General features: G+C 32.5%; 1 pseudogene; it reads left to right on the forward strand.

The window, feature by feature from the left end:
- Positions 1–1,860: 1,860 nt before the first annotated feature.
- On the forward strand, positions 1,861–3,092 carry LOC139848632 (plasma membrane ATPase-like; annotated as a pseudogene).
- Positions 3,093–6,747: the final 3,655 nt, after the last annotated feature.

The raw sequence follows: 6,747 nt of genomic DNA on the forward strand, positions 1-6,747 counted from the left end.
TTCAAAGTGATTGATATCATTATTTATAATTATTCAATTCATGTTCGCAAAAGCCTTTAAAATTGTCATTAGTAAAATCCTATTTTTTTATAAATAATAACTTTAAATTTAATACCATCTCTATATATATTAAAGTAAACACTCAATTGAGTGATAAATTCTCTTAAAAATAAATTCTAGCCATCCAATCTTTTAACCCTCTAATCCTAGCCATCAATCACCCCTAATCAAATATATCACGTGATAAGTAAGGATCAAGGAGATAAATTCTCCTTAATACCCTCATTAGAGAAATTAGCACGGAACTGATGAAGCAAATAAGGGGTTCGACACATTACGGGTAAATTAGGGTTCTACTACACTCAAACTAGGCGGTTCACTCTCCAATCTTCATCATCCCAAAAATCTCTCATCCATTCTTCTTAATACCCCTGATTATACAAAAACATACCGAAAAATTAGGGTTCTTCACGCATATATCGATTACACGAGAACATACGGGATTGATTGTTATGTAACTTGTGAATCTTATCATGGAAATCGAAGATCGGTCAAGCAATTCAGAAGCAAGTCATCGTCTTACTTTGCAGATTGAAATGGGTTAAGCCACTGATCGATTAAGATGCAGGTAACTTCGTTTTTTGTTTAACTAATTTAGGGTTTGAATCAATTAAGATTGATTTGTAACCCATCAATTGTAAAAAAAACAAGAACTCGAAACCCGTATGAACATGGACATGAAGCTATTACTTGATCCGGATTAAACACTACCAGAATTGTCAAATGCTTATATTTTTTTGATCTAATTTATGTTGTAAGATATGAAAAGAACCGCCATTTGTCACATTAGCGCTATGAAAATCTTCCTAAAAACAGTAATATTTAGGAAAAGTAAGTAAAGGTGTATATGAAAATCTGTGTAACAACAGATGCAATATTGATAGTATGGTGTCGACATTTTTATTTGATTTTGATCCGAAATCAAGCTCATGGTTTAAAGCTACATGTTTCAAAAACATTTATCATATCGACAACTTGACTAACCCTTCGAATATCACTTCTCACGTTTTGAGTTGCAGGTGAAATTAGGGTTTTGAAATGGATACAAGGTATGTACTTCAATTCTTTGTATATAAAATATACAAAGTATGGTCATTCAGTTCTTTGCTTATTTACTTTTTACAATTCGAAGAAACTTAATTACGTTGTGTGTAAAATATTTCGTTATTGCAAATGTTCAGGTTGGATTTTGAGTCAAGAGGGGCATCCACAAGTTAACCAACTTTCCATAGTACATTACATTTAACTTGTGTATGTATTTATATCTTAGGGCACTTTACATTATTTAATTATAATTCTAAATATTTATCGTACATTATAATTTATTATAGATTATAGATGTATGTTAAGTCTGTTGAAACTTTTACACTTTGGCAAGTGCTTATGAATAGCATTAATGATTGGTTCATTGGTATGTTGATCTTACTTGGCCTTAAACTGTTGCATAAATATATATATATATATATATATATATATATATATATATATATATATATATATATATATATATATATATATATATATGTATATATGATTTAAGAATACTTTCTGGTTTTGCTATGCAGGTTTCAATGAGGAGACTGTGACATCAGCTTTATGTGTGGGATGTTGGGGGTCAGGACACGGTAGATACACTTCATACGATAATTATGTTCTGGTTTCTACCGTACTTGAAAAAATAACATATTATGGAAATTTAATGATAAAAAAGTTTTGTGTCATTTTAGGCATTTGACACGCTTTCCTTTCCTATGAGTTGTTAGGGAGAAGTATTCTACTTCAAATTAACGATTTTTTTAAATGGTGGATTTTTTTCAGGAAAGATCTGGTGTGAAATCGATCAGAGACGAAGAATATGAGCTTATGTCAGCTCTTTATCTCTAAGTTAATATCAACAGTCAGGCACTCACTTTCGTTACACGATCAAAGAGCTGGTCTTTCATTGAACGTCCTGGTCTTTTACTCCTAACCGCCTTTTTTATTGATCAGCTGGTGAGTATAGTCTTATTTAGAGATGACATAAAGTTAAACTTGGGTACATGTCATAATGGGTAACTTTATGGTCAAAGTAGGTAACTTTGGTAGATGTCAAATTGAGTAACTTTATGGTCAAAATGGGTAACTTTGGTACATGTCAAAATGGGTAACTTATGAGTCTCAAGTCTTAACGTCTCGAAGATTGCTACCTTGATCGCGATCTGCGCAAATTGGGATTTCGCATGATTGAAAGGAATCGGTTGGGGTTGGGCTGGTGTGAACTAGCTTTATAACATCGTCTTCTACTTCCCATTAGACATCTTCAAATTCATCGTTTGTGATGCTTTGAGTGGCAAGGCCTGGGACAATATGCTTCAAAAACGTGCAAGTTCATTTTCGTTATTCATTATTTTTAATGAAATTTGTTGATACTTTATCTATTGTTTTACTAAATGACACACTTATGTATGTATTTTTGACTCCTTTTACCACCAAAAAGGACTATAGGTGCGGTGAGAGGGAATCTCAATGGGCCACTTATTAATGTACATTGCACGGTCTCTAAGCACCAAATGCAAACAAGATCTTGAAAGACAAGAGTGACTATAGAGAGCTATCAAAACTTTCACAAAAAGCAAAGAGAGGCGTGCAGAGGTAGCTAGGTAAGTTTTTAAGTGTCTGAACTGTCCGTTTTGGTTGTATCATATAAAGTGTCAAAATGGGTCAAGAAAAAACTAAACCCATATATGAAACGGCTAAAACAAAAAGATGTATAAGTGTCATATAAATGTGTTCAACTTCTTAAAATGATTTATTAATTTGATATTTTTGTTATTTAAAAAATGAAGTAGACAAAATGTTAGCTGTTCTAATGACACACCCATGTGGACCTGAACAACTCATTACCCAAATATAACCATTCTGAACAATCCTAGATTTCATATTTAGAATTGTGCAGGTTGAGGGAGCTTCACAAACTAAATGGGCATGTTGAATCCGTAGTTAAGCTCAAGAGCCTCGATATTGAAATCATCTAACAACACTACACAGTTTAGGTAATTGTCATAATCTGTATTTATTTATATTTATAGTAGGAAGAGATCATGGAGATGCAGAACAATCAGGTAATGTACTCACATAATAACCCCCTAAATCAGTTTTAATCCATGGTAGAAGTAAATTAGTAGCTCATAGTTCCAATTCACTATTCAAGGATCCGAGAGATGCTGATGATGCACGGTACAGCTTAAATGGCCGTGACGTGGATGGAAGCCGAATCATAGTTGAATTTGCCAAAGGGGTATGATATTCATTCTAATGTATTATTCTTTATTTATTAGCCATCGACTTCGTTCGGTACCTGTTGACATACAGGTCCCACGTGGCAGTGGTGGTTATGTGGGCGGGTCACGTGAATATCTTGGCAGAGGTCCTCCTTCTGGTGCGGGTCGCTGCTTTAATTGTGGACTTGATGGTCACTGGGCTCTAGATTGTAAAGCTGGTGACTGGAAGAACAAATCTTATCGTTGTGGTGAGCGAGGTCATATAGAGAGACATTGTCAGAACAACCCGAAGAAACTATGAGTTTATTACACATGTCTTTAAATTGTTTGCCATCTAAAGAATCTAGATGATCTTAGTGTTTATATCAAAATGAGTCGACTATAAATAAGTTTAATCATTTTTCTTAACCTCATTTTTAAATTACTTAACTTAACAATTGCAATTTCTTGAGACTGAGAAACTCGAAAGTTCTATAGGTAACCCCAAGTTTAAGTGATGATGAAGTAAATCGAAGAACTCTTAATGTGAATGTTTCCAGAATATGGGTTGAGATAGCCACCACCTGTTTTTTCTATTCGGGTTTATATAACCCGATTAACCCATTACAGGTAAATCACGACCCAAATCAACCCATTTATGAGTATATGGGTTGAATCAATAATTAGAAAAGTATTTAAGATAAGGTTTTGATATTTAATAAAAAGCTCGATTTACGAAGAGGGTATAACAAAGTGGATTGAAGGTCGTTTGTGTGAAGGTTTTGATATTTTCAGCTTTACACATTTCCTAACGAATCCTTAATAGCTTATTATTCTTCCTTTCAGGTTAGGGGTTCTTTTCATCAATAAAAAACCGATGAGGTTTCCCCGACGAAATTGAACAGAACAGATGGTGGTGGTTCAAACGAAGATTCCAGGTTTGTAACCCTTGATTAGATGAAGTCGAAACCGTTGGGTGATAGACCAATTACAATGTATTTGAGCTGATGATTTCTTTTGTTTGATTGTTTATTTGGACATAACTTGCCGATAACAAATGGTATTTTGTGTGATCAGTGCAACTAAGAAACGGTATTGTCAATTTGGGGTTAAAAGAGGTTGAAAAACCAAGTGCAAATCATGCTAACTGATGTTATTGTATTTTCAGGTAATTAGTTTGACTTCTTCTTGTGTTTACTCAAATTTGAATTATTTTCATCATATTTCATATTTATTTTATAATTATATTCATTATATTGATCGTATTGACATTTTGTTACACCTTCATTTTAATTTAACTTTACATTTTTTATTTTTATTTTTGTATAATGTTGAAATATTTTCAAAAAATCTTAATATTTCTTTGTACACCAAGCTAAGATACCATCTGTAGATCGGTGTTAAGCATTCTAATAAAATGAATGTCATAGAATTTTTGTGATGTAAGAAAGTGTACGGGAAAAATACAGGTTGATCATCATTATCATCATCACCATCATCAGTCTCCCAAGAGCGATAGCTCATGATGTTGTTGTTGCAGGAGAATGGTGGTTCTTTTAGGTTCACCTGTTTGTCGGGTCTGGAGCCTTTCATAGTGTGTAGGTAAAGAGTTCTGTTTGTGATTTTTATATTATGTATGGTTTTTGATAATCACATTCAGATACGAACAATGTGTATTCTGATGTAGATGGTGGTGAAACCGATGAAGAGGTTTAAAGAAGACTTATGGGATCTAGAAAATGAACTTGCATCTACTGAACTCATATTTCAATGGAAATGAAAAAAAGCTTCAAAGTAGTTCATCAAGAAATTATGCTCATATGAAAGCAAGGTACTGAAATCCCTTTCAACCCATTCACTTTAAGGGTGCTGATTTGGTTTGGTTAATCAAGTCAAACGAGTAATGTTTAAAAGTTAGTTGAATCTGAAACATGTCAAAATGGGTTGAGAGTTTATAAAAGTTGATTTTAAGCTTCTAATTCCACAGTGTGTGACAGCAGGTTAATGATTTAGCATGCACTTTTTTTGCTTTCTTTCCTTCTTTTTTGCTTTTAAAATATCAAAATTTATATGTTAAATCCAAAAGTTATACATTTTCTTTGTGTGTTATTTTTTTGTTTGTGAAGTGAAGTAAAAATCCGTATTAATGACCACTTTCACAAAAAGGTTATTGCTTTTTTCATTGAGGACCATGTAAACACTCATACACAAAGTCACTCCAAATGATTTTTTTTAAAAGAAACAAATATCTTTTTATACTATATTGTTGGTGCTTGATGTTAGATAAATATTGAATTGCTAGGGTCTATTCTGGTTGCTTGGGTCAGATTTGCAAGTTTATCTATGATTTGGGTCAAGATTAGTACTGCAAAATTGGCTTGGGTGAAGTTTAATGTTATATCAGGGATTTGGTTAGACATGATTACACTCTTCATTAAATGGGTCAAGTTTGTCACTACATAGTTTGTTTGGTTCAGATTGTTCAAGCCAATGTTTGTTTGATAAATCAATGTAAGTGCAGTCTACAAATTCAATCGGATCATGGGTTTAAGGTTGCTGGTAAGACATAAGGAGGTCCGTGTTGTATTCCTATATATATGTCCCTTTTGATGGGTTCATGTATTTTTCTTTGATCTAATTTGATTTTAAACTCCCATGCAAATTAAAAAGTGACTCTAAAAGGCTTAGGCTTCTATCATCATTGTTTTATTAACTTCATATCTTTTCTAGAGTTCGTTTGAGGTGAGCTTGAGTAACTTGAATGGAATTAAATTTTAATGACGGTGATATAAAAACTGTATGTTAGAGACATCAATCATTTAGCTACATATATAAAGGCATATTTTAAAGATCTAATTATGATTGAATGGTTGATCCGATGCATAAAATTATGTATTTAGCTTGAATGGGTCGAACATGGAATTTATCTTTCTTAATAAATAATAATAATAAGTTCTTTGAATAAAGCATTATGGTTCGGCCATTTGAGCCGTATATGAAAATTCGAATTGATTTATGATGTTATTGTTTTATTGACAAGAAGGCTCTTATGTATGATTTTGCAGGAACAAGTTGTTTAAGAAGGTGCAACTACTCCTAAGAATGAAAATGGGACATCAAAGGTAAGAAGTTAATCATATTATATTCTTCACTAGCAAAGAAAACACGTTTAATTAATTAAAGAATCATATAATTCGGAAAATGAGTAGATATCCCGTAACGGTGGAAAATGGGTAAGTCATGTTTGGATAAAATGGGTTATTTTTGTTATACATGAAATTGACTGAAAATGAATTCTCTCAACCTTTAAATTTAAAAATGTTCAGAATTAATTTTTTTGGACCATTTCTCAATTTTGTCGTGTAATCCCACGTCATGCTAATCTTATTAGTATCGTTCTAATGTTATATGTTTGAACATGTTTCTTTTTTTACCCATTTACCTTTAA

This window comes from Rutidosis leptorrhynchoides, chromosome 5 (genome assembly GCF_046630445.1).
Source record: "Rutidosis leptorrhynchoides isolate AG116_Rl617_1_P2 chromosome 5, CSIRO_AGI_Rlap_v1, whole genome shotgun sequence".
Classification (NCBI taxonomy): Eukaryota; Viridiplantae; Streptophyta; class Magnoliopsida; order Asterales; family Asteraceae; genus Rutidosis; species Rutidosis leptorrhynchoides.